Below are 27264 nucleotides of genomic sequence, written 5' to 3'. Positions count from 1 at the left end.
ATTTGCAGAGATTCTAGGTCCACTGAGTTCACTTTCAAGGCAAACATGTTATATACGTTAGCATTTCCAAAAAATGCATCCATCGGTGTACAGTACAGTATGAAAATTACCATATCATTTAGCATGTATTTATTTGAAAATTTACTAAAAAAAAGAAACACCTTAGGGATTAGTTTTAAAGCATTCAATAAACAACAGTAGGCAGAAAGAAATAACATTGTCACTACTCACTTCAGTTGTCCTTCTGTTAATGAGTATTATCTTTAGCTGTCACCCTATTACTCTCTAGCTTTCATCCCCATACACTTACTTTTAAGAAGAAAAGTAAATAAATACTCTCTCTCTAAAAGACAGATTATAGAGAAACTTATAATTATTAGTTTGTGACTAGAGAACAGAATCATCTGGGGACTCAGGTAGCAAAGCATCAATTTATTACTGAATCGAATATGTCATTTCTTTTTCTCCTTTGGCCCTTGCGTTGGGAGAATAAGTGTAGAAAATGAGAGAGTCAAAGTAAGTACATCAATTCGAAAGGAAAGAGAAGACACAGGCCTTTAAAATAATTAGTGTAAATATGATATTTTTGACTATTTAAAATATTAGTCAACACTGGGATCTTGCATGAAAGAGAAAACAAAACACTTAAAAAAATTAATTTAGTGAATGGATTTATTTGGTTTGAAGAAACTGTTATCAGTTTGACATATTCTAAATATACATCAACTTATTATCTTCATAATAGGTGAAAACCAAATTGGAACACTATTTTAAGTGTTGATTAATTTCTCTTATGTATTTATCATTATATTAAAATTTATGATTTAAATGTTTGGAAACAGAATAAAGTATCAACATAATCAAGGAAAAAATTGTTCATCAAGCTGTTTGTAGAAAAACCAGCATTTAGTAATGTTTAACAAAAAACATATTGTAATTTATACACACACATAATATGATACACAAAATCATAGACAAAACCATAGAAAAGAAAAGCAGGAGAGAGTGAAGAGGAAGAAAGAATTTGACGAGCAGTTTATTTTTTGAGTGGCCTCATCTTTGTTTATAAGACTTTGTTAAGAAAAAAGCCAGGCCTCTGATACAGCATGGTCATTTTTTATGTTATCTCTCTGTGTCTCTTTCTTTCTCTCTTTCTCTCTCTCTCTTTTTTTTTTTTTTTTAACAATTACCTTCTTACCCTTGACTTGCCCTGTGGTACATTCTTTCAATTCCTCTCAAGGTCTAAAATAATGAAACATAAATATCTCCTAAAATGTGTATTAACTATATTTTAAACAATGCAATATACTTGTTAATTTTGTTTAAAAATCCCTCTCAGTGTAATGGAACAAAACAGTATGCAAATAAATTCCTTCAAAATGGTGTTTATAATAATAATAATCATAATTAAATATGGCAGCTATCAGTGAAATCATGAGATTCTATGGGCACTCACTGGCTTTTATTCTTTCTAGATAACTGTACAATTGATAAAAGTAGTTATTGTCAACACTGTATGGAAATTATTTGCAAACATTCTAATGAGGTTATTCTTACAAAGGGGTAAAATTAAACTTGACAATTATCATGTTTTGCTAATTGTTTTCTAGACATCCAGAATGCATTTTGATAAGGCCTTTTCATTTCAATACTACCAGTTTTTCTGAGCAACTCCAGTTTGTATAGAGAAGTATGTTTCAGTCCTAATAAAAAAGAATGGTTTTTCAGCCTCAAATTCTTTCAGCAATTTGAACAGAAGGCAGACAGAGCTGTGCAGAACTCCTTCAGGGGTTGTAAAGTAAATGTCCATTATGACCTTTTGAAATCTGAGGCAGGAAAAATAAAATCAGAGGCAGGAAAATAGACAAATGGGAATTCTCAGTGGTTTCATAGCCATTCAAGATATAGGATGTAATTGTATTTGTTGACTAAATACTGAATGAATAGAAAATAGTACTTTTCATTTGGAAAACAAAACATGAATTGATTTGTTTGAATAAAACAATTTATGAAGTTTTTTTGTTAAGTCCTATGGAGAAAATTGCTTTATAATAACTGAATGCTGTTATTAACTAACATTTAGGGAAATTTTTGTATATGTGGCTAAGGTTTTTACCTTTTTAAAACTGTGTGATTCAGATAAATTCAAACAAAATATAAGTCTAATTACTAGGACAATAGTTGGATTTTCTTAACAACTGGCATGAATAAGTATAGTGCATTCAGCAATTTGGCTGACTTGGAAAGATCTTCTGGCACTAGGGTGTAAGAGTCAATTTAATTTAAGGCTATAGTATTCTGATCTAGGCTCAAGTGACACTGACTCTCTCCATATATAATTAAATTCTCTTGATGGTGATCTTTCACATGAGAATTGTAGCTATCTATAAATAATTGGGCTTCCCTGGTAGCTCAGAGGTTAAAGCGTCTGCCTCCAATGCAGGAAACCCAGGTTCAATCCCTGGGTCAGGAAGATCCTCTGGAGAAGGAAATGGTAATCCACTCCAGTATTCTTGCCTGAAAAATCCCATGGATGGAGAAGCCTGGTAGGCTACAGCCCACAGGGTCGCAAAGAGTCAGACACGACTGAGTGACTTCACTATACTATAAATAATGCACTGAAACTGAGCATTTGGAAAATACTTCAAATTTTATTGCTTATATAGAGAGAAGGGCATTGCAGTCATGTATCTAAAGTAAATAATTCTCTTATTAAATACATTTCAATGCAGTATTTGTAATAGCAGCTATACAGAAAAGTATTTAATTTTCATATTAAAATTATCTCCTTAAAAATGATTCTCTTCAAAAATTAAAATGGAGATAATTTTAAAACTACCTCAAAAAGTAAATGGAGATACAAAAAAAGTATGATTTTCCTAATGAATCGACCAAATTTAAAGAGAAGCAAAATGAATGCAATACTGCACTCATAGTCAAGAATCCAAAAGTCGAATTTAACAAAGATTTACTTTGCTAATTTTTAAAAATAATTTTTATGCTGTGATATTTTTTTAATGATTCTTGACTTTCCTTAGCTCAAAACACCCAAGTATTAGGAAATGAAAAGTTCCATTATTTATAGCTAAGTGCACAGACAAATGGCTAATGTCCTCAGAAGTCAGGTTACCTTTGGTTTCTGTTTTTTTTTTTTTTTTTCCCCTTTTAATTAAGAGGGGGGAAACATCCCCCTCTCAGTTATTTGACTGATTTTGCAACCTCCCACTTAAGAATGGAGGATAACAGGGTTATTCCCCATGAGTGACTCCATCACTTTACTCATGTCTGAACTATTTTTATAGCTTGGCCATTATCCAGAATTCTAACAGCAAGAATACTGACAAAACTCATGGTGTGTTTAGAATTGCCTGACTGTTCAGATCGCTAAAACTCACCAAAAGGTGGGTTGATATATGGAAAGAATAGTAGTGTTTTGGGTCATCAGACCACTCAGGTTTCATATGTTCTGGTTTCAATAAGATCTCAAAGATTTCCCAAACCTTTGAAGTGTTTAAAAGTGTCCACACATACTCATATACACACTCAAAGTAACATAATGTGAATATCTGAATCATCAACATGAAAGCAATAAACTGTATAGCATGTTGACAAAATACAGAGAAAGGCATTTGTGCTTTTAAAATGGCATAGCATTTAATTATATAGAGTTTACAAACTGTGAGGAGCATGCTAATTGAATGTGTGTATTCTCTCTGTTAAAATACTTCAATAGCCTTGTGAGATAAAAATTGTACTATAACTTAAAATATAGAATATGAAATAGAATATAGAAATAATAATTCAGAAGTTATTCTACAATTTTAAATGCATATCATGGTTGGGGAAACAGACACAGAAAAATTAAGTAAGTAATCAAAGTTCACAGACAGACTGAACAGTACCTTGAACTCAGGAAGTCTGATTCTTAAAATTGCATTTTTATTTGCTATTATTTTCTCCCATTCAGAAGGCTGTCTTTTCACCTTGCTTGTATTTTCCTTTGTTGTGCAGAAGCTTTTAATTTTAATTAGATCCCATTTATTTATTTTTGCTTTTATTCCAGAATTCTGGGAGGCGGATCATAGAGGATCCTGCTGTGATTTATGTCGGAGAGTGTTTTACCTATGTTCTCCTCTAGGAGTTTTATAGTTTCCTGTCTTATGTTTAGATCTTTAATTGATTTTGAGTTTATTTTTGTGTGTGGTGTTAGAAAGTGATCTAGTTTCATTCTTTTACAAGTGGTTGACCAGTTTTCCCAGCACCACTTGTTAAAGAGATTGTCTTTACTCCATTGTATATTCTTGCCTCCTTTGTCAAAGATAAGGTGTCCATAGTTGCATGGATTTATCTCTGGGCTTTCTATTTTGTTCCACTGATCTATATTTCTGTCTTTGTGCCAGTACCATACTGTCTTGATGACTGTGGCTTTGTAGTAGAGCCTGAAGTCAGTCAAATTGATTCCTCCAGTTCCATTCTTCTTTCTCAAGATTGCTTTGGCTATTCGAGGTTTTTTGTATTTCCATACAAATCTTGAAATTATTTGTTCTAGTTCTGTGAAAAATACCACTGGTAGCTTGATAGGGATTGCATTGAATCTGTAGATTGCTTTGGGTAGTATACTCATTTTCACTATATTGATTCTTCCGATCCATGAACATGGTATATTCCTCCATCTCTTAGTGTCCTCTTTGATTTCTTTCACCAGTGTTTTATAGTTTTCTATATATAGGTCTTTAGTTTCTTTAGGTAGATATATTTCCAAGTATTTTATTCTTTTCGTTGCTATGGTGAATGGAATTGTTTCCTTAATTTCTTTTTCACTTTCTCATTATTAGTGTATAGAAATGCATGAGATTTCTGTGTGTTGATTTTACATCCTGCAACTTTACTATATTCATTGATTAGCTCTAATAATTTTCTGGTGGAGTCTTTAGGGTTTTCTATGTAGAGGATCATGTCATCTGCAAACAGTGAGAGTTTTACTTCTTCTTTTCCAATTTGGATTCCCTTTATTTCTTTTTCTGCTCTGATTGCTGTGGCCAAAACTTCCAGAACTATGTTGAATAGTAGCAGTGAAAGTGGGCACCCTTGTCTTGTTCCTGACTTTAGGGGAAATGCTTTCAATTTTTCACCATTGAGGATAATGTTTGCTGTCGGTTTGTCATATATAGCTTTTATTATGTTGAGGTATGTTCCTTCTATTTCTGTTTTCTGGAGAGTTTTTATCATAAATGGATGTTGAATTTTGTTAAAGGCCTTCTCTGCATCTATTGAGATAATCACATGGCTTTTATTTTTCAATTTGTTAATGTGGTGAATTACATTGATTGATTTGAGGATAGCAAATGAAGCAACTGACAAACAACTAATCTCAAAAATATACAAGCAACTTATGCAGCTCGATTCCAGAAAAATAAATGACCCAATCAAAAATGGGCCAAAGAACTAAATAGACATTTCTCCAAAGAAGACATACGGATGGCTAACAAACACATGAAAAGATGCTCAACATCACTCATTATCAGAGAAATGCAAATCAAGACCACAATGAGGTACCACTTCACACCAGTCAGAATGGCTGTGATCTAAAAATCTGCAAGCAATAAATGCTGGAGAGGGTGTGGAGAAAAGGGAACCCTCTTGCACTGTTGGTGGGAATGCAAACTAGTACAGCCACTATGGAGAACAGTGTGGAGATTCCTTAAAAAATTGCAAATAGAACTGCCTTATGACCCAGCAATCCCACTGCTGGGCATACACACTGAGGAAACAGAATAGAAAGAGACACATGTACCCCAATATTCATCGCAGCACTGTTTATAATAGCCAGGACATGGAAACAACCTAGATGTCCATCAGCAGATGAATGAATAAGGAAGCAGTAGTACATATACACGGTACATATACACAATGGAGTATTACTCAGCCATTAAAAAGAATACATTTGAATCAGTTCTAATGAGATGGATGAAACTGGAGCCGATTATACAGAGTGAAGTAAGCCAGAAAGAAAAACACCAACACAGTATAGTAACACATATATATGGAATTTAGAAAGATGGTAATGATGACCCTGTGTGCGAGACAGCAAAAGAGACAGATGTGTAGAGTGGACTTTTGGACTCTGAGGGAGAGGGTGGGATGATTTAGGAGAATGGCATTGAAACATGTATACTATCATGTAAGAAACGAATCGCCAGTCTATGTTCGATGCAGGATACAGGATGCTTGGGGCTGGTGCACAGGGATGATCCAGAGAGATGATATGGGGTGGGAGGTGGGAGGGGGGTTCATGTTGGGAACTCATGTACACCTGTGGTGGATTCATATCAATGTATGGCAAAACCAATACAGTATTGTAAAGTAAAATAAAGTAAAAATAAAAATTAAAAAAAAATTGTACTTTTAGCCATTATATTATGTAGCCTCCTATTTCTAATCCAATAAGCATTTTGTTAACACAACATTTTATATATTTTAAGAAAAATCATAAATTCTAATCTGAATTTTTGGTAACTCACAGATATTCTATTTATTTTCTAAACCATTCCATATACATTCTAAAGAGGAGATGTACAGCCAAGCTGTACATGGGTTGCCATTTCCTTCTCCAGGGGATCTTCCCTACCCAGAGATCAAACCTGGGTCTCCCACATTCTAGGCAGACGCTTTAACCTCTGAGCCACCAGATTCTAGGCACAGCCAAGCTACATATGTATAATTATTTTCATTATACATTCTACTGCTGCGATTCATGGGGTCGCAAAGAGTCAGACATGACTGAGTGACTGAACTAAACTGAAGGAAAATTATTGCTTATTTTTAAACTGAAAATGGTGTTTTTAATAATTTAAATATCTAAGAACTCTTCAGTTTATAAAGTTAAATCAACTTATTTTCCAATTAACAGAGCTTATCCAATTTTCAAAATGTAATGTTATGATTCATTTTCTAAACTGTGCTACTATAATGGGTAGAGGGAAGATATTTTTCTTAATGAAGAATACATTTACCTTGGAGAGCCGAAATGTTTATATCAATTTTACAAATTTGGTTTATACTTAGAAAATAACGTCGGATTGCAGGCCCATTTCAAAGTAGTTTATCTCCAGCATAACACATTGCCATTTATATTTGCCATTATGTCTCCAGTAGATGTATTTTATGTACTGTACAAGAGATTTGATTTGTACAATTTTTTTTTCTTTAAGTCTGAACTACATTTTCCTGGGGTTTTGTAACTAAGCATTTTTGCTCTTAAACACCTGATATCTGCTGTCACCTTGTGGTAGTAAACTCTGAAAGCTAAGGTAAAATATTATGGTTGGTTGTAAAAGTCGTAGTACAATTATCATGGGACTCAAACCTCAATTAAAATAATGATAAAAGTACATCTTTGAAAAAGGTATTAAAATTACAGAAACCTGCCTCTGCAAGATGGAAAATAAATCACCTACATCCTATAAATATTAGTTTTCAGAAATACTAATTTAAGCAATTCTTAGAAAGCATTTGAACTCAAAACATATGTCATCCTCTGTAAGACCAATGTGAAAGTTATGTCTAGTACTATACAAAAGAAATAAAATTTACAGACTAAAAATTACCCAGAAATTATTGGTCTTGATTTTTAACAACTGGGCTTGTATACTAGTGTGAGAATAATTGTATATCAACTGTATGTTTTTGTAGAATCCTAAGATTTATATTTATATTCATACTAGTGTTAAGTATAATGTATAGGAAGAAACTAGGAATTATTTTACTTGGACTAAGTCAGAAGTTATTGATCATGTCAAAATTTGATCCTGTCTGTATCATTTTGGGCAAGGCACTGAATTTTTTAATATAATTTATTTTATCTATCAAATCTCAGAAATAACTGATATATATGTTTTAATATTAAACTACCCCATTAAATTTAAACATCATTCAAAACAGAAAAATTGATAAAGTAGATTTAAAAAATGACTAAATTATATGAGTATGAGAAAAGATAGCATCACCCTCTCTATAAGCAAACTGGGAGTTATTGAAGGACAGGGGAGCCTGGTGTGCTGCAGTCCATGGGGTCACAAAGAGTAGGACATGACTTGGCAATTGAAAACACACCTCATATTCAACAATATAGGAAGATTGAAAGTAAAACATGAAATAAGACATTCCATGAAAACATTAATTTTCTTTAAAAGTGGCTATAGTAATATCTGAAAAAACAGACTGTAGTGCAAAGAAAATTACTAGAGCTACAGGGACACTGAATAATGATAAAAGGGTCAGTTCACTAGTCAAATGTAATAGTTTTATCAGTTCAGTTCTGTTCAGTCGCTCACCATGTCCAACTTTTTGCAATTCTATGGACTGCAGCATGCCAGGCCTCCCTGTCTGTCACCAACCGCCAGAGTTTATCCAAACTCATGTCCATTGAGTCAGTGATGCACCAAACCATCTCATCCTCTGTTGCCCCCTTCTCCTCCCACCGTCAATCTTTCCCAGCATCACGCTCTTTTCCAGCGAGTCAGTTCTTCACATCAGGTGGCCAAAGTATTGACGTTTCAGCTTCAACATCAGTCCTTTCAATAAACACCCAGGACTGATCTCCTTTAGGGTGGACAGATTGGAACTCCTTGCAGTCCAAGGGATTCTCAAGAGTCTTCTCCAACACCACAGTTCAAAAGCATCAATTCTTCTGTGCTCAGCTTTCTTTATAGTCCAACTCTCACATCCACACATGACTACTGGAAAAACCATAACGTTGACTAGATGGGCCTTTTTCGGCAAAGTAATGTCTCTGCTTTTCAATATGCTGTCTAGGTTAGTCATAGCTTTTCTTCCAAGGAGCAAGTGTCTTTTAATTTCATGGCTGTAGTCACCATCTTCAGTGATTTTGGAGCCCAAAAAATAAAGTCTGACACTGTTTCCCCATCTATTTGCTATGAAGTTATGGGACCCGATGCCATGATCTTAGTTTTCCAAATGTTGAGTTTTAAGCTAACTTTTTCACTCTCCTCTTTCACTTTCATCAAGAGGCTCTTTAGTTCTTTTTTGCTTTCTGCCATAAGGGTGGTGTCATCTGCATATCTGAGGCTATTGATGTTTCTCCGGGTAATCTTGATTCTAGCTTGTGTTTCATCCAGCACAGCGTTTCTTATGATGTACTCTGCATATAAGTTAAATAAGCAGGGTGACAATATATAGCCTTGACGTACTCCTTTTCCTATTTGGAATCAGTCTGTTGTTCCATGTCCAGTTTTAACTGTTGCTTCCTGACCTGCATACAGATTTCTCAAGAGGCAGGTCAGGTGGTCTGGTATTCCCATCTCTCTCAGAATTTTCCACAGTTTATTGTGATCTACACAGCCAAAGGCTTTGGCATAGTTAATAAAGCAGAAATAGATGTTTTTCAGGAACTCTCTTGCTTTTTCCATGATCCAGTGGGTGTTGGCAATTTGATCTCTGGTTCCTCTGCCTTTTCTAAATCCAACTTGAACATCTGGAATTTCAGGGTTCATGTAATGTTGAAGCCTAACTTGGAGAATTTTGAGCATTAATTCTATCATGTGAGATGAGTGCAATTGTGCAGTAGTTAGAGCATTCTTTGGCATTGCCTTTCCTTGGGGTTGGAATGAAAACTGAGCTTTTCCAGTCCTGTGGCCACTGCTGAGTTTTCCAAATTTGTTGGCATATTGAGTGCAGCACTTTAACAACATCATCTTTTAGGATTTGAAATAGCTCTACTGGAATTCCATCACCTCCACTAGCTTTGTTTGTAGTGATGCTTCCTAAGGCCCACTCGACTTCACATTCCAGGATGTCTGGCTCTAGGTGAGTGATCACACCATTGTGATTATCTGGGTCATGAAGATGTTTCTGTACAGTTCTTCTGTGTATTCTTGCCACCTCCTGTTAATATCTCCTGTTTCTGTTAGGTTCATACCATTTCTGTCCTTTATTGTGCCCATCTTTGTTATGAAATGTTCCCTTGGTATCTCTGATTTTCTTAAAGAGATCTCTAGTCTTTCCCATTCTATTGTTTTCATTTATTTCTTTGCATTGATCGCTGAAGAAGGCTTTCTTATCTCTCCTTGCTATTCTTTGGAACTCTGCATTCAAAGGGTATATGTTTCCTTTTCTCCTTTGTCTTTCTCTTCTCCTCTATTCACAGCTATTTGTAAGGCCTCCTCAGACAACCATTTTTCCTTTTTGCATTTCTTTTCCTTGAAGATGGCCTTGATCCCTGCCCCCTGTACAATGTCATGAATCTTTGTCCATAGTTTTTCAGATTGGTTCTGTCTACCTGACCCAATCCCTTGAATCTATTTGGCACTTCCTCTATATAATTGTAAGGGATTTGATTTAGGTCATACCTGAATGGTCTAGTGGTTTTCCCTACTTTCTTCAATTTAAGTCTGAATTTGGGCACAAGGAGTTCATGTTCTGAGCCACAGTCAGGTCTTGGTTTTGTTTATTCTGACTGTATACAACTTCTCCATCTTTGGCTGCAAATAATATAATCAATCTGATTTCAGTATTGACCATCTGGTGATGTTCATGTTGTAGAATCTTCTTTTGTATTGTTTTAAGTAGGCGTTCGCTATGACCAGTGTGTTCTCTTGGCAAAACTCTATTAACATTTGCCCTGCTTCATTCTATACTCCAAGGCCAAATTTGCCTGTTACTCCAGGTGTTTCTTGACTTCCTAAGTTTGCATTCCAGTTCCCTATAATGGAAAGGACATCTTTTGTTTTAGTCCTAGAAGGTCTTGTAGGTCTTCACAGAACTGTTCAACTTCAGCTTCTTCAGCATTACTGGTTGAGGCATAGACTTTGATTACTGTGATATTGAATGGGTTGCCTTGGAAATGAACAGAGATCATTCTGTCATTTTGAGACTGCATCCAAGTACTTCATTTTGGACTCCTTTGTTGACTATGATGGTTACTCCGTTTCTTCTAATGGATTCTTGCCCATAGTAGAAGATATAATGGTCAGCTGAGTTAAATTCACCCATTCCAGTCAATTTTGCCTCACTGATTAATAAAATGTCAATGTTCACTCTTGCCATCTCCTGTTTGACCACTTGCAATTTGCCTTGTTTCATGGACCTAACATTCCAGGTTCCTATAAAGTATTGGTCTTTATAGCATCAGAATTTACTTCCATCACCAGTCACATCCACAACTGGGTGTTGTTTTTGCTTTGGCTCCATCTCTTCACTCTTTTTGGATTTATTTCTCCACTGATCTCCAGTAGCATATTGGGCACCTGTCGACCTGGGGAGTTCTCTTTCAGTGTCCTGCCGTTTTGCTTTCTCATACTGTTCATGATTCATATTGTTCATTAATCATACATTTAATAGTCTTATATTCTTTTTAAATTATATTTTAGCTTAGGAATTCAAAGTTGGGCAGGTTTTTGTCATTGTTTAAACTTTTTATCTCACTACCTTAAAAATGCCTTCCATGTATATTCGTTTGCCTTATTCCTGAAAAGAATTCATGTATTATTTTTTATTATTTTCCTCTACCTGTTATATGTCTTTTATCTCTGACTGCTTTAATGATTTTCCTGTTTATTTCCAGTTTGCAGGAATTACTTCAAAGTGTCTAGGTGTTGTTTTGTCATATTTACTCTTGGGATTTTTCTGAGGTCCTAGAATATGTTGATTGTTGTTTCTATGGAAAATTTTGACCTTTTTAAATATAGCTTTGTTTTTCCATCTTTTTTCTTCTACATGTTCTACAATGAAATGTTATGTTAGACTTTAACTCACTGACAACTAAGTTCACTAAGCTTTAGCCCCTAATTATTCAATTCTAAAGTTTTAATTTGATTGTTTTTGTTTATGTTTTGCTTCTAAAGACTTTTTGGAGATGTTTTAGAAAAGCAGTTTTAGGTTACAACAAAGCTGAGAAGGAATTGGTACAGAGATTTTTGATATATGCCTGCCCCTACACATGTATAGAGTTTCCCATTATCAACATATTCACCAGAACCATACATTTCTTACCAAAGTTGGACCTACATGGACATATCATAATCACTCAAAGCCCACATTTTACCATTGGGTTCACTCTCAATGCCACATGTTCTATGAGTTTGAACAAATGTATAGTGATATATGGGTTTCCCTGATAGCTCAGATGGTTAAAAATCTGCCTGCAATACAGGGGATTCAGGTTCAATCCCTGGGTTGGGAAGATCCCCTGGAGAAGGGAATGGCTACCCACTTCAGTATTCTTACCTGGAGAATTCCATAGACAGAGGAGTATGTCAGGCTACAGCCCATGGAGTCACAAAGAGTCAGAAATGTATGAGTGACTACCAGTTTCACTTTCATAATAATATATGTCCATCATTTTACTCTCATTTTCACTGCCCTAAAATGATTGTTTTATAGTTTTCCATTCTCTGAATATATTCCTCATTTGTCCATTCATTATTTTTTACCTTTTCTTATAGATCATGATCTGTTAATCCCAATATCTGAGTCACCAGTGGTTCTGCATTTATTTGTTTTGATTATGAGTTCATTTTTTTTTCTTTTTTACTTTTATTTGTAACATTTACTGCAATTTATGAATAGATTACAGTGGAAATTAATACATACTATTATTTCACTTTATTCATTTTTTTTTTCCCTGAAAAGTACATTTCTTCTTATGCCTGCTGGCAAAAGTGAGGAGAGAACCATTTGCATCTTACTAAGTGCAAATTGATTTGTGGTGGGCTGCAGGTTTTGATAATTGCTATAGCTGCTACAGCCAGTATAATGGATCTTATCAAGGTTGACTCCTGGGAATCAGATTGTTACTTGCCTCTAGATTCATTGGAGGCATAGCTTCTAGTTTCAGAAACTACAAATATAGTACACAAACACTATGATAATTGTTTCTTTTGTTCTAAACTTCACTGATCTAACAATAAAAAAGTAGAGCAGTAGAAAAAAATTGAGAGACTGCATAAAGATTTATCAGGCAAAAACTCCTAAAACAATTTTTAAAAATCAAAATTATTCCTATCTGTAACAACATCTCTACATAAAAAAGTATTTGTGGTTTAGAGCAGTTGTTACCATGTGCTTCCCTGGTGACTCAGATGGTAAAGGCGTCTGCTTGCAATGTGGGAGACCTGGGTTCCATCCCTGGGTGGGAAAGACCCCCTGGAGAAGGAAATGGCAAACCACTCCAGTACTCTTGCCTGGAAAATTCCATGCAGGGAAGATCTTCATTGGCTACAGTCCATGGGGTCACAAAGAGTCAGACATGACTGAGCAACTTCACTTTCACAGTAGTTACCAAGGTAAAGTAATACCTTGCAATTGAAATTATTGAGTTTTTAGATGACTCTAAATTACAGATAAATATTCCTCAATTATATGTGTGTGTGTGTGTTTAGTTGCACAGTCATGTCCTATCCTTTGTGACCTCTCAAAATTGTGTTATAATAAATGTTCTTTGTTTTATAAACCATAGTAACTCTTTACATGCATTCTTGAAAACAATAATTCCTATTTTCAGTGAAAAGGGAACAAACTCTGTCAAAACATTATATTTGATTTTTCCTTTTGTAAGAATTTACAAGTTAAATTTTTTATCTAAACTTCAGTTCTTCCAAGGTTATTTATTTCTGTCAGTAAGTTTGTAATATACCCCCAATCCCTGTCAACAATTAGTTTCCTCACATTAAATAATGAAACTTAAAAGATACATAAATGCTAAAATTCTGTTTAGGGAAAAAGTAAAGAGAAACTAAAGTGAAAAATTAGTTATTGGAAAAACTAACAATATCATGTCATGAGGTTAATATTGACATCATCTGGAGAACTCTGTTAGAAAGGTGTTGTTAAATTAATTTGATTATGATAATATAAAAATGATACTTATCACCTCAGTGTAGGACATAAATAATACTAATTACTGTCTTTATATTTCTAGTTCTTCCTATTTCTAATATTTAAATTATGACAAATATGTATATATATATATACATATTATATATATATATATATAGAGAGAGAGAGAGAGAGAGAGAGAGACAGAGAGAGAGAGAGAGAGACAGAGACAGAGACAGAGACAGAGACAGAGAGACATAGACAAACTATTCCAGAATGTGTAAAATACTGAGGTAATTCTTAGAAATGTCATCAGACATTAATATTACTGATATATTATATATAACATATATGCACAAAATCATATTTTTCTAATACATAATGAAAAGTCTCTAGTATTTTGAAAAGAACCTGAAATTTGTAGTTTAAGGAAGTTGAATTTGATGTTAGCTCTACATTAGCTGGTGACAAGTTCTATCCTTCTAAAATATGGATAATAAACAATTTTTCAGTATTTTTAGGAAGAATATATGAGACGTAAATGGACTGTGCCTGGCATATTGATTATCCTAATTAATATAAATAGTTCTATTAGAAAAATCAGAGGAGTGTTCAGAGCACATTCAAGAATAAAAACATTAAAGGTACAATTCTTACTCTGGGATTGATTTTCTGTCTACCTCTTAGCTTCACCATGGCAACTCTGGAAATATTTAATATTACACAGAGTTTTCTTATGGATTAAAGAGTAGGCAGCATTATGCTACTCCATGAAGTGGATTCATATGGTGAGTCCTCTTATCTTAGTAAGAAAATGATGCAATTTCATGTAAGAAAATACAATATCCATAGTTACTAGAGGCATTTTGAACTGCCTCTTTATAATAGTTACTTATTATTCTCTTCCATCCATACATTTGATGCTTCTTGTACCCAGGAATATTCATATCTGGGAATAAAGTTTCATGAGTGAGCACAGAACATAAAACAAAGGAAAATCTTGCAATTTTCCCTATGACTCAAACTGTTTGAAAGCTTACCTTGTTCTTATTTTTAAAAATAAGGTTCCTTCATTAATTCACTTTATAGTGTATGCACATGATTTACTAAAACAGAATGCACTACCCACGAATACATCTATTAGATTCTTTTGCTTTTTGATGTATTAAACTGAGGAAAATGGAGAGGAAGTAAGAATTTATTTTTAAAATTAATTTATTTATTTTTAATTGGAGGCTATTCACAATATTGTGGGGTTTTTTGTTTTCTTTTGTTTTGTTTTGTTTTTTGGCCATATATTGACATGAATCAATCAGGGATGTACATGTGTCCCTCCACAAAGCACAATGGAAAGGTCCCTGTAATTAGGCAACATATAAGGTTGTTTATAAGATAATTTGATGGAAAAGTAGAAATCAATTCTTTTTAATTAACAAAAATAATAATTAATACATCCTGATGAAAAGGTCAGTTTTCATTCCAATCCCAAAGAAAGGCAATGCCAAAGAATGCTCCAACTACCGCACAATTGCACTCATCTCACATGCTACTGAAGTAATGCTCAAAATTCTCCAACCCAGGCTTCAGCAATACGTGAACTGTGAACTTCCTGATGTTCAAGCTGGTTTTTAGAAAAGACAGAGGAACCAGAGATCAAATTGCCAACATCCGCTGGATCGTGGAAAAAGCAAGAGTTCCAGAAAAACATCTATTTCTGGTTTATTGACTATGCCAAAGCCTTTGGCTGTGTGGATCATAATAAACTCTGGAAAATTCTGAGAGAGATGGGAATACCAGACCACCTGATCTGCCTCTTGAGAAATCTGTATGCAGGTCAGGAAGCAACAGTTAGAACCAGACATGGAACAACAGACTGGTTACAAATAGGAAAAGGAGTACGTCAAGGCTGTATATTGTCGCCCTGCTTATTTAACTTATATGCAGAGTACATCATGAGAAACTCTGGACTGGAAGAAACACAAGCTGGAATCAAGATTGCCGGGAGAAATATCATTAACCTCAGATATGCAGATGACACCACCCTTATGGCAGAAAGTGAAGAGGAACTCAAAAGCCTCTTGATGAAAGTGAAAGAGAAGAGTGAAAAATTGGCTGACAGCTCAACATTCAGAAAACGAAGATCATGGCATCCGGTCCCATAACTTCATGGGAAATAGATGGGGAAACAGTGTCAGACTTTATTTTTGGGGGCTCCAAAATCACTGCAGATGGTGACTGCAGCCATGAAATTAAAAGACGCTTACTCCTTGGAAGAAAAGTTATGATCAAACTAGATAGTATATTCAAAAGCAGAGACATTACTTTGCTGACTAAGGTCCATCTAGTCAAGGCTATGGTTTTTCCTGTGGTCATGTATGGATGTGAGAGTTGGACTGTGAAGAAGTCTGAGTGCCCAAGAATTGATGCTTTGACCTGTGGTGTTGGAGAAGACTCTTGAGAGTCCCTTGGACTGCAAGGAGATCCAACCAGTCCATTCTGAAGGAGATCAGCCCTGGGATTTCTTTGGAAGAAATGATGCTAAAGCAGAAGCTCCAGTACTTTGGCCACCTCATGCGAAGAGTTGATTCACTGGAAAAGACTCTGATGCTGGGAGGGATTGGGGGCAGGAGGAGAAGGGGACGACAGAGAAAGAGTTGGACACGACTGAGCGACTGAACTGTACTGAACAGATGTTACAAAAGCAGATATGACAATACCTGTGATTTTTTTTCATTGTTCTATTTACATTACATAAATGTTAAAAAATGAAAAGTTACATGTTTCTTTTCAACCGTTTAATCATATATCTAAAGAAACTTCCTTCCTAATTACCTGAGTCAAAGATAGCAAGTCTCGATAGTTTACCAAATTATTTGCCAAAGTAATTCTCAATATTTGGGATTTTATTGGTTTCAACTGGAGAAAACTTTATTCAAATCATACCTTTTATCACATTGGGAGTAATGAATCCTGCTTGAGTCTTTCTTACTAAGCTCATTAATTTTCATGATGTTCCTTCATTGCTTAATAGGTTTTATTTATAACACAACAAAATAAATCAATTTTTGCAAAATGTATTTCCCTGACATTTCTTTATAAATCTATTTGTCTTCTTTCTGTATCTATCATCTATATTAAGATAAATTGCGACTGGAACATGTATATATATACATATCTGCATTTATGTATTTATATCTGTATATTTGTATCTATAGCTACATGTAATATAAAAGTGAAATTATCTACAGGAAAATTTATATATGAATTTGGAGGGTAAAATCCTATGGACAGTAAGTGTGTACTTGATTGAATAAGTGACATTTGAGACTACTGATGAATTAGCTTTTCACAGGTTTATTGCAGCTACTTGATAAGTTTCCTATTGTCTAACTGTGATGGATCATGGAATTTGCTGAAAATAATAATGACAAGAAAACTAGTGCGCATGTGATCCTAGAATCTCTAAGAACATAATAGTAAAATCAATGATTTCTGTTAAGTAGAAATCTTCTGCGTGTGGTATGGTTCCAGAGACTCTGGGCTGATTCTACCTGTTAACAAAGTCAGTGTTTCCATATTGTCTGGGTGTCTTCCAGGTTAAACTGACTGAGCCTGGATTATATTAGTGGTTCTATAGTAGCAAAATTGCATCTGGAGACCATACGCACACTTTCTTTCTTACCAATTTTCACTTGGTTATATTTATTGAACTTATGGAAGTGTTGAGTGAGTCATGGCAAGCTGCCTGTCAAGTGAAAGGTACCATCCAGCCTGGCTGAAGTAAGCACAAGGACTCAACATCTTTCTATGTAAGTGGGTGGTAGGCAACAATTTGGCTACTTCATATTAATAACTGCATATGTAAGCAATAAAGTCACTATTATTATATGAACAAAATTATACTTGGAGTTTTTCCATTTTATCTAATGGAGGAATTTGATAAAATGCAGGAAAGCCTTCCATCCAAACTTCTACTGAGATGTCCCCTCAGATTCTCTGTATGTTTCCAATACAAAACAATACAACATTCCATTGTTGAATTATCCTAATGGGAATGCCTGGTCATTTCTTAAGTTCTAGATTTGGAAGAAAAATAGAGGGTAAAAACAAAACTAGCCTAACTGTGAAATTTCTCAAGAAGTTGAGATGTAACATCTGTAGGCTATAGATACAGGTGATTCCGTTATCTAATTAGAAGTTGTACTGAATAAACTCATAACAATTTTCAAGTGTAACCCTGTCATTCTAAAGTGCCATGAATGTTGGTGTCTGAAAAAGGAAATTTTTAATCTTTTCACTTGATATCTGTCTTTTGCATTTCCCCCAAACTGATCTGAGTTCTTTACTCTAAAACAATGGCTCTCAATGGCGGGTAATTTTGCTGCTCAAGGGACATTTGGCAATGTCTAGAGATATTTTTGATTGCCACAACTGGGGAGAATGGGTGCTATGGGCATGTAGTGGGTAGCACCCACTGATGCTACTAAACAATGATTTCACATCTCACATTTCCTGGATCGCAGGTGGATTCTTTACCACTGAGCCACCTGGGAAGCCTACAATAAATACTGCAGATCAAAAGAGAGTTATTTGACTGAAACTGTCAATTGTTCCAAGTTTGAGAAACAGTGATCTAAGGATATGTAATTAACCCAAGAATTTAACATAAATAATTTTTAAGTCATATTGCTTTCTTTTTTGTTGATATATAATTGAGATAAAATATTACATTAGATTCAAGTATAATACTATTGTGATTTGACACTTTATACATTATGGAAAGGTCACGACAGCCAACCTGAAAATCTTCTGTTTCAATTCGAAGTTATGAAAGTAACAATATTATTGACCATATTCATGAAGCTTTATATTACATCCTAATGGCTTATTGGAAACTTGTACTTATTAATCCACTATATCTACTTCACCATTCTAACACACTTCCCCTCTGGCAACCACCTATTTGTTCATTCTCTATAACTATGGATGTTTTCATTTTGTCTTGTTTCTTTTCATTTTTAAAAAGCCAAATTGTGAGATCAAAAGGTATTTGTCTTTCTATGTCCACCTTCTTTCAGTCCAGTTCAGTTTCTCAGTCGTGTCCAACACTTTGCAACCTCATGAACCACAGCACACCAGGCCTCCCTGTCCATCTCCAACTCCTGGAGTCCACCCAAACCCATGTTCATCGAGACAGTGATGCCATCCAACCATCTCATCCTCTGTCATCCCCTTCTCCTACTGCTCTCAATCTTTCCCAGCGTCAGGGTTTTTTCATTGAGTCAGCTCTTTGCATCAGGTGGCCAAAGTATTGGAGTTTCAGCTTCAGCATCAGTCCTTCCAATGAACACCCAGGACTGATCTCCTTTAGGATGGACTGATTGGATCTGCTTGCAGTCCAAGGGACTCTCAAGAATCTTCTCCAACACCACAGTTCAAAAGCATCAATTTTTTGGTACTCAGCTTTTTTCACAGTCCAACTCTCACATCCATACATGACCACAGGAAAAACAATAGCCTTACTAGACGAACCTTTGTTGGCAAAGTAATGTCTCTGCTTTTCAATATGCTGTCTAAGTTGGTCATACCTTTTCTTGCAAGGAGTAAGCATCTTTTAATTTCATGGCTGCAATTACTATCTGCAGTGATTTTGGAGAACCCCCAAATAAAGTCAGCCACTGTTTCCACTGTTTCCCAAATCTATTTGCCATGAAGTGATGGGACCAGATGTCATGACCTTCGTTTTCTGAATGCTGAGCTTTAAGCCAACTTTTTCACTCTCCTCTTTCACTTTCATTAAGATGCTTTTTAGTTCCTCTTCCCTTTCTGCCATAAGGGTGGTGTCATCTGCATATCTGAGGTTATTGATATTTCTCCCAGCAATCTTTGTTCCAGCTTGTGCTTCCTCCAGCCCAGCATTTCTCATGATGTATTCTGTGTATAAGTTAAATAAGCAGGGTGACAATATACAGCCTTGACATACTCCTTTTCCTATTTGGAACAAGTCTGTTGTTCCATGTCTGGTTCTAACTGTTGCTTCTTGACCTGCATACAGGTAGAAGCAGGTCAGGTGGTCTGGTATTCCCATCTCTTTCAGAATTTTCCACAGTTTATAGTGATCCACACAGTCAAAGGCTTTGACATAGTCAATTAAGCAGAAATAGATGTTTTTCTGGAACTCTCTTCCTTTTTCCATGATCCAGCGGATGTTGGCAATTTGATTTCTGGTTCCTCTGCCTTTTCTAAAACCAGCTTAAACATCAGAAAGTTCACGGTTCACATATTGCTGAAGCCTGGGTTGGAGAATTTTGAGCATTACTTTACTAGCATGTGAGATGAGTGCAATTGTGCGGTAGTTTGAGCATTCTTTAGCATTGCCTTTCTTTGGGAGGGGAATGAAAACTGACCTTTTCCAGTCCTGTGGCTACTGCTAAGTTTTCCAAATTTGCTGGCATATTGAGTGCAGCACTTTAACAAAGTCTTCTTTCAGGATTTGAAATATTTCAACTGGAATTCCATCACCTCCACTAGCTTTGTTCATAGTGATGCTTCCTAAGTCTCACTTGACTTCACATTCCAGGATGTCTGGCTCTAGGTGAATGATCACACCATCATGATTATCTGGGTCATGAAGATCTTTTTCGTGCAGTTCTTCTGTGTATTCTTGCCACCTCTTCTTAATATCTTCTGCTTCTGTTAGGTCCCTACAATTTCTGTTCTTTATTGAGCCCATCTTTGCATGAAATTTTCCCTTGGTATCTCTAATTTTCTAGAAGAGATCTCTAGTCTTTCCCATTCTATTGTTTTCCTCTATTTCTTTGCATTGATCATTGAGGAAGGCTTTCTTATCTCTCCTTGCTATTCTTTGGAACTCCGCTCAAATGGGTATATCTTTCCTTTTCTCCTGTGCTTTTCGCTTCCCTTATTTTCACAGCTATTTGTAAAGCCTCCTCAGACAGCCATTTTGCTTTTTGGCGTTTCTTTTTCTTGGGGATGGTCTTAATTCTTGCCTCCTGTACAATGTCATGAACCTCCATCCACAGTTCACTAGGCACTCTATCAAATCTAGGCCCTTAAATCTGTTTCTCACTTCCACTGTATCATCATTAGGGATTTGATATAGGTCATTCCTGAATGGTCTACCAGTTTCCCTACTTTCTGCAATTTAAGTCTGAATTTGGCAATAAGGAATTCATGATCAAGTCACAGTCTGCTCCCAGTCTTGTTTTTTGCTGACTGTATAGAGCTTCTCCATCTTTGGCTGCAAAGAATATAATCAATCTGATTTTGGTGTCGACCATCTGGTGATGTCCATGTGTAGAGTCTTCTCTTGTGTTGTTGGAAGCGGGTGTTTGCTATTACCAGTGTGTTCTCTTGGCAGAACTCTATTAGCCTTTGTCCTGCTTCATTCTGTACTCCAAGGCCAAATTTGCCTGTTACTCCAGGTGTTTCTTGACTTCCTAGTTTTGCATTCCCTACAATGAAAAGGACATCTTTTTTGGGTGTTAGTTCTATAAGGTCTTGTAGGTCTTCATAGAAGCATTCAACTTCTGCCTGTTTAACTTAGCATAATACCACTTAGATCCATCCATGATGTCACAAATGCCAGGGTTTCATTGTTCAAGGGTGACTAATATTCCTGCCTGTGACTGTGTGTGTGTGTATGTGTGTGCGCACGTGCGTGCCATCTTCTTTAGCCATTATCTGTCAATGAGTGTTTAAGTTGCTTTCATACACTGGCTATTGTAAATAATGCCACAATGAACATTGATAACACTGATGTGTACTTATCTTTTCAAATTAGTGTTTTTTTGTTTTCTCCAGATAAATACCCAGAAGTGAAATTGCTGGATTATATTGTTCTACACTTAATTTTTTGAGGAATACCCATACTATTTCTATAGAGGCAATTTACAATCCCACAAAGAGTGCGTGATGGGTCCATTTTCTCCACATCCTTGACAACACTTACTATTTGTTGTCATTTTTATGAGAGCCATTCCGACCAGTGTAAATTGGTATCTCATTGTGATTTTGACCTGTATTTCTCTAATGATTAGTGATGCTGATCTTCTTTTCAGTTGTCTATTGACCATCTGCATATCTTCTCTTGAAAAATGTCTATTTGAGTCTTCTGTCCATCCTTAAATGGGGATTTATTTTTTGTTGTTAAGTTGTATAAGTTCTCTGCATCTTCTGAATATTAACACATCGTTGGATGCATAATCTGTGAAAGTCTTCTCTATTCCACAGGCTGCTTTTTAACTTTGTTGAGAGTTTCCTTCACTATTAAAATCTTTAGTTTAATGTACAACCTTTTTTTTTTTTTTTTGCTTTTGCTTCCCATATTGTTTTCTACATTGATCAGAGTATATTCAGAAACGCAAATGACTTGATCAGTATCACAGAGTTAGAAAGTAAATCAGTTGAACCCAGATTTTCTTGGATTCATAAGCAATGCTTTATCAATACATTAAGAGAATGCTTGCTTCTCATGGCAAAGTGAAGAGAAGTGAAGTGAGGTCGCTCAGTCATGTCAGACTCTTTGCGACTCCATGGACTGTAGCCTACCAGGCTTCTCCGTCCATGGGATTTTCCAGGAAAGGGTACTGGAGTGGGTTGCCATTTCCTTCTCAAGGAGATCTTCCTGACCCAGGAATCGAAGCTGGGTCTCCTGCATTGCAGGCAGACATTTTACCCTCTGAGCTACCAGAGAAGCCCTCTCATGGCAAAGGTATCATTAATTTCATAAGTAATTCATGACCCTTCTTGTTATTAATTGGTTCTAAGACAGCTAACCAAAACCAGAAAATTTTGAAAGCCTTTTAGCATGATTTTACCTCTCTAACTATATAACCTGCCTCTTGAGAAATCTGTATGCAGGTCAGGAAGAAACAGTTAGAACTGGACATGGAACAACAGACTGGTTACAAATAGGAAAAGGAGTACATCAAGGCTATATATTGTCACCCTGCTTATTTAACTTACATGCAGAGGACATCATGAGAAACGCTGGACTGGAAGAAACACAAGCTGGAATCAAGATTGCCGGGAGAAATATCAATCACCTCATATATGCAGATGGCACCACACTTATGGCCGAAAGTGAAGAGGAACTCAAAAGCCTCTTGATGAAAGTCAAAGAGGAGAGTGAAAATGTTGGCTTAAAGCTCAACATTCAGAAAACGAAGTCATGGCATCCGGTCCTATCACTTCATTGGAAATAGATGGGGAAACAGTAGAAACAATGTCAGATTTTATTTTGGGGGGCTCCAAAATCACTGCAGATGGTGACTGCTGCTATGAAATTAAAAGATGCTTACTTCTTGGAAGAAAAGTTATGACCAACCTAGATAGTATATTCAAAAGCAGAGACATTACCTTGCCTACTAAAGTTCATCTAGTCAAGGCTATGGTTTTCCCTGTGGTCATGTATGGATGTGAGAGTTGGACTGTGAAAAAGGCTGAGTGCTGAAGAATTGATACTTTTGAACTGTGGTGTTGGAGAAGACTCTTGAGAGTCCCTTGGACTGCAAGGAGATCCAACCAGTCCATTCTGAAGATCAACCCTGGGATTTCTTTGGAAGGAATGATGCTGAAGCTGAAGCTCCAGTACTTTGGCCACCTCATGTGAAGAGTTCTCATTGGAAAAGTCTCTGATGCTGGGAGGGATTGGGGGCAGGAGGAGAAGGGGACGACAGAGGATGAGATGGCTGGATGGCATCATGGACTCGATGGACGTGAGTCTGAGTGAACTGCGGGAGATGGTGATGGACAGGGAGGCCTAGCATGCTGTGATTCATGGGGTCGCAAAGAGTCGGACACGACTGAGCGACTGAACTGAACTGAACTATATGAGTATATGCCTAGGTGCTCTTTCAGCTGTAATAATATTGCCAAAAAGGGTGCAAAATTTTCTTACTTCTCCACTTCATGGGATGTCACTTCACGGGATGTCTGCCAGTTATTTAGCTTGCATATTGTTCCTTTCTGTTGGTAGGAGGAGAGAGGAGTGGAAAGTATAAGTCTTCTGTAGTTCACTTAACTCTGCGTCTAGCAAATGTTCATTCGTTGTTTTAAGTACTGATGCACAATTCTTCTATATGCACGTTACAGATCATTTGCTATAAATATGCACATGGAGTAGTGCATACTTCTAAAGGTCTATGATCAATTTCTACTCATGACTCTTGAATTTTTTTTTTTTTTAGTAAGTGAAGAAACTTTATATATCTATATCTATGTCTATATCTATATCTATAACTCAGCAAAGTAATATTGGAGTAGAATCACAAGGCTCAGGTTAGTATCACTGATGGTGTCTATGAGAAGAAATATTGGAGGCAAAATTGGGTCATATATCAGCCTCAATTTGTAGAGGTAATGGAAATCTCTTTAGGAAAAAGATATGAGAGAAATCAGAATCAGAAACACAAATTATGAAACATAAGCTACCACTCTACTTTGGTTTGCAGCAGTGGTGTGAAAAGTAGGGTTTTTTTCTTAACAGAGAAATAATCACGAGGAGCTTGGTATAGTCAACTCATAGTGACTCTTTAATCATATTTTCTTTACCATGTTTGTGTTCTACCTGCACACATATTTGCTAAAGTTTTAAAATTTCCATTGTAAACATATATTTCTTGTTCTTAGAAAATTTTTTCATAGACTAAAAAGTTTACTTAATTTTTTCTATATATTTTCTTCCAGTGTTATTGATATAATTGACATGCCGCATTATACAAGTTTAAGGGATATCACACAGTGATTTAAAATACATCATGAAATAATTATCACAAAAAATTTAGTGAATATGTCTCATATATATATATATGAAAAGAAAAGGTTTTCCTCATGAGAACTCTTTGGATTTATTCTCTTTACTTTCATATATAACATACAATAGTGTTAATTATATTAATCATGTTGTACATACACTCCTAGTATTTATTTATTTTATAACTGGAAGTTTGTACCTTTGACTACCTATATCCAATTGCCACTCTGCCTCTGATAACCACAAATCTGATCTCTTTTTCTATGACTTGTTTGTGTTTGTTTGCTCTTTGAGGTATAATTCGCCTACAACACTATGTTAGTTCCTGGTACTCAACATAGTGATTTGATATTTCTATACATTATAAATAATCCCCAAATTTAAAAGTTTTATATAGCTGTTAAACTATTGACTTCAATTTCTTATAAACTATTTTTATTCATTAATAAAAATTTACTTTTGAAGACAGATATAACTTTTTAGGTATTTCCATCTAGTCTGTGTTCTCCTCACTCTTACCCCTCAACTTTCCCTCTTAATTCTTCTCCCTGTTTCAATTCAGCAACAGTCATGTCCAGGAAGATTTTTTTCTTTTGGCAACAAAAGTGAGAATGAAAAGCAACTGAGATGGAGGCTATATGGCAGCAAACACAAAAACTGTAATGTGCTCCTAGGAAAAATACAGTGGCCTAATCACAAGAAAGAAAGGCACTCTGGATGAGGAAGTAATAGCAATTGTCATAGAGAGGGTATGAGGGCAGAATTATAGCTTCTGATTTTGCTCAATTTAAACTTGGAGGAGATTTAAGAGACATGGGTTTGATCCCTGGGTCGTGAAGATTTCTGGAGGATAGCATGGCAACCCATTACAGTGTTCTTGCCTGGAGAATTCCCATAGACAGAGGAGCTGGGCAGGCTACAGTCCGTACAGTCTTTGGTAGCAGAGTCAGACACGACTGAAGCGACTGACCACACACACAAACTTGTACCTCTACACTGTTGAGGCTGGAGAAACTTAAGCTCCCTTATATTAGCATTGTCAACAGCATCTTGTTACTAATGCTAGGGTACAACACCCTCTGCCATATATTATCTGTCAACATAATCCATGCTTAACAACAAGTCATTTTCCCATTTCTCTCACTGAAATCTGAGTAATCCCTAGTTTAAAAAATGAGGATATGTAATCTGTTATGATTTTTTTAAACTCTATTTTCTACATTTTTTCAGAGTGTATTTTACTAATTTTTTGACATGCTTGCTTTTTCATTGTAACAGCAACATTGATGTTATTTGAACATTGATCATGGTTTTTCTTCTAATTATAATAGAGGTGTTCTAAACTTATCAAGAATATTTAAATATATTTTGTAATTCTTAATATGGTTTTGGTTGCTTGTTAGTTTTTTTTTATTTTTAATAAAATATTTTAACCTTCCATTTAAGAAAAATTCATATCTGATTATTGAGCAGTTTATGAAGAAACAAATATTTCTACAACAAACACATAGTGAGAACCTACATATCATCCTATATTTGCTTTAATCTAGAGATCAAGTAACTGCTTTTTAAGCATCTGCAAACCTCCCATGGATGGGATAAGAGCAGAAAATAAATAAACAAGCAGTACATATGCTGGCCTTAGAGAGATTACACTGTAGTGGGAAAAAAAACAGGCAACAAATAAAACACAATGCTTATACAGAAAATGTATATGTATAAAATAGTCAGTGACCACAGACCAAAAAAAAGTGATATATCTCATTTGGGCTGGGTGGGAAAGGGAAGGACATACAAATTACAGTTTTCCAAAAAATATCATAAACCATCCTGTAGTCCATAATTTTAATTTTCTTGATTTATTACCAACTTTGGTATTACTAAGTAGTGCGGGGGTGTTCAGTCACTTCAGCTGTCTCTGACTCTGTGCGATCCTATGAAGTGTAGCCCAACAGTCTCCTCTGTCCTTGGGATTCTCCAGCAAGAATCCTGGAGTGGGTTGCTAGGCTTTTCTTCAGGGATCTTTCTGATCAGGGATCAAACCCAAGTCTCTTATATCTTTTGCATTGGCAGATGGGTTCTTAACTTAGCGCCACCTGGAAGCCCATTACCAGGTAGATGTTCAACTAAAATTATACATTATTTGGTAGATAATATATCATTACTCTGTGCTGGTGTTCACACACACACACACACACACACACACACAACCACACACATTGACTAATAGAAAAACTGGTGTTTTTAATCATTTTCATGGTAGAGTCAATGAAAATTACATCAGTATAACATGAGTCTTTCTTTGTAGGTATGGGTGGTTAATATATCAGAAACCCTTTATAACATGAATATAGAATTCAGTTTCTCTCACTTTTATTGTACAGACTCTTATCTTTCAAAGTAACCTATTTCATTTTGAGATATCTATAACTGCCAGTCCAGAAACTTTTACCATTTTAGTAATAATGGGTAGTATGTAATATGATGGGTCCAAATAAATTAAGTTGCATTGTAATTATTTTTAATTAAATTTTAACAGAGACAAAACCAATTTCCAAATGACATAAGTTTTCCATGTTGCTTCTTATAATGGCTTATTTATATCTATATCCATCAGATCTAATTCAGTATCTAGCTAAAATCAGGCATTAGAT

The 27264-nt window shown here is 35.5% G+C and overlaps 1 non-coding gene across 1 annotated transcript; it reads left to right on the top strand.

Moving 5' to 3' along the window:
• Positions 1 to 2401: 2401 nt before the first annotated feature.
• TRNAW-CCA (transfer RNA tryptophan (anticodon CCA)) lies at positions 2402 to 2474 on the top strand. The gene has a single exon. It is a non-coding gene; the product is annotated as a tRNA-Trp (tRNA).
• The last annotated feature ends 24790 nt before the right edge of the window (positions 2475 to 27264 follow it).

The sequence above is a fragment of the Capricornis sumatraensis genome, chromosome 4 (assembly GCF_032405125.1).
Source record: "Capricornis sumatraensis isolate serow.1 chromosome 4, serow.2, whole genome shotgun sequence".
In the NCBI taxonomy this organism is placed as follows: domain Eukaryota; kingdom Metazoa; phylum Chordata; class Mammalia; order Artiodactyla; family Bovidae; genus Capricornis; species Capricornis sumatraensis.
This window is presented reverse-complemented; position numbering and strand designations above follow the sequence as displayed.